The 2,625-nt window shown below is 35.0% G+C and overlaps 1 long non-coding RNA gene across 1 annotated transcript; it reads right to left on the bottom strand.

Moving 5' to 3' along the window:
• Positions 1-370: 370 nt before the first annotated feature.
• Positions 371-1,537, bottom strand: LOC149542238 (uncharacterized). The gene is made up of 2 exons (XR_016355181.1): positions 1,191-1,537; positions 371-667 (listed from the first exon to the last, which is right to left on the bottom strand). It is a non-coding gene; the product is annotated as an uncharacterized LOC149542238 (long non-coding RNA).
• Between the last annotated feature and the right edge of the window lie 1,088 nt (positions 1,538-2,625).

Below are 2,625 nucleotides of genomic sequence, written 5' to 3'. Positions count from 1 at the left end.
GAATTTGTTCAAACCAGACAAATGCATATGCAAGGGTTTTATAATTTGGAATTTGTATTCTTTAATTAGAAAAACGTTTGGGAGCTTTTTAATAGTCTTAGAAAAGAAGAGTATCAATTGAAGTACATGTACAGGTAGGTTTATCAATGGCAATGCTTGGCAGTCCCATCTGGGGTAGAACTCCTCAGGCAATGATACTGCAATAATTTATTTTTCAATATTTTTAATTGAGAATATTGCATCTTGAATCTGGAAACAGAAATAGTTGCTTTGCATACACAAACTTTAATTAATCTACTAGTTAAGAAAAACGGTATATCGTACCCAAAAAACTGTCTTTGATTAGACATGTTGATCATGATGAGATTAATTTTACCCAGCAGAGCAATGGCGAGGATAATGAATTAAAGAATTGAAGAGCAGGGCGATCCAGTCGCTTACATCAAAGTTCAAAACTTACAAAGACCAATGCAAAATAATTACTGTGATCCCAAAAAATCTACATAAACCAAAGCAAAACAATCCCTGTGATATCAAAAAATTTACGTAGTCCGAAAGTATATCTTGTCTTGAGTGGAATGTGGATTGGGTGTTCAGTGCAAGAAATAGGTGAGAAGCAGAGCCAACATCATCAGAATGCAAGCAATTCCTTGATCTATGGCGCTCCCTGCATTCATCCATTCAATCCCACTGTTAAAAAAGCAGCACAAATCAAGTACTATTATGGAGTAACGTTAAGTAGCTCTTACTTGGCATTAAATTTTCCTCGCATTCACAAAGATCGTTTCATGAATCATTGAGTACGTTTTTTAAGTTGTGATTTAAAGCATACACAGTTGATTTCGACAACAATCTTTTGAATAGCTCTTAATGTGCAGATGCAGCAGATGATCATTCACTCAACATACACAATCAATTTCATTAACAATCTTTTCAAATAACATTCAATTTATTTATGCAGACGATCATGCACTGAAGAACCCAAATCTTCAATTCATTGAAATCGAAATGGGTATTTTTTGAATGCAAAGGCCAATCATAAAATCATAAGCCCAACTCTCTAAAATCAAGGCAAGATTCATAGAGAACAATTCCAACCTTGTACTAATCTAATGATGTTAATATGTTTATCCTACAAAAAGAAGTCAGGAAAAGAAGAGCAAATAGCAATTGGGGATGAATTAAATTACCATGGCTGGAAGGGGCAGGCGCAGGGGAAGGAACATGTTGAGCAGTCGCTCCCATAAAAGAAATCATGCTCAATACCATCGCCATGATTGAACTGATAAAAGCCCAGTTTGACATGTTGCAGATGCAAACTACAATCGTTTACACAAATACTTGTTTTGAAATCTCTTCTCCGGAGAGCTTCAATGCTGCAGTGATTCGTTCAGATGTGGGATATTTAACAAGAATTCGAAATGTGCACACGGTTTAATCCGTGTGGGCAATGTGGGTGAGTTATTGACCGTTAGACGACAGATAAAAACTCTGCGCTGGCAATGGCAGGTGGGGTTTAGTCAATACTAGCAAAGAATTCAATTTGAATCCAAACAGCTGGAGTTTTTCCATTTGATCTGTCATTTCCTTTTTTGGGGAAAAGAGAACATGATGAATGATGTCATTGTGAAAGAGAAGATTCCATATTAGCAAAGCTGGAGAGGAACATCCAGCATGGAAATTCTATCCAATCATGAGAATGTAGGTCCTTGCACATAATAGCTCACTGCCCAACTCATTACGGAATCTTCTACAAATCACCTACAGGATGGCAGGTTCGTGACATCTGAACATTCCTTAAATACTCAAAATACCCAATTTAGGAGAAATTAAATATATCATTAGTTGTACTTATATTAATTTTAAGATAAAATATTTCTAATATGATCTCAAACGATTATAATAATTCGTAGTAAATGATAAATGAATATAATTGATGTATTTGAGTGAATTTTGTTTTTGGTAAAAATTTATAAACAAGAATTTTTGGTGCGCTAAAGTCCCTGCCCTTTGAAAAATGAATAAAGCATCTCTTGCTTTGAAAATTTTTAAAAAAGGACTTTGTTTTGCATCTCTTGCTCTCTTTCATCCTAAAGATGGATCACATAGTGTGATTTGAAACGCTGATGGTAAAAATCTTTACACAATCGAATCCAAAAACAAATAGTATTATGCAATGGATTGTTGGAAATTTGATCTCTTTAGTTAAAATGAATAAAGCTTCTAAATATACATGATGAGGACTATTAGAACATATTAACCCAAAATACATCTCCATTGAGTGTCATCTATCAAATAGATTTGAAGAAAAACAACCAAGATTATGTAGATCCAAATAGGTGAGGAATCTTGATAAAATATGGTTGGGGGTCATGTGTATATATCCGATCCCTCCACAGTCAATATCGTAATGTGGCTTTTCTTATGGACAAACACCTAGATAAAGGTTTTTTCTTTTTTGATAATGAGCAGAACTTGCAAGTTTTATCAATTAAAATGATTCAATTTTTATAAATGTGATCTCCACCATGTTTCCTTGCCACCCTCCACTTCCCTCTACTCTGGACCTTCACTCCCTTGCCTCCCACACCTCCACTCTCTATGATATTTCTAGCCAGCCCCCTC

Source organism: Cupressus sempervirens, chromosome 8, assembly GCF_028749045.1.
Source record: "Cupressus sempervirens isolate cs-2001-9-10 chromosome 8, ASM2874904v1, whole genome shotgun sequence".
In the NCBI taxonomy this organism is placed as follows: domain Eukaryota; kingdom Viridiplantae; phylum Streptophyta; class Pinopsida; order Cupressales; family Cupressaceae; genus Cupressus; species Cupressus sempervirens.
This window is presented reverse-complemented; position numbering and strand designations above follow the sequence as displayed.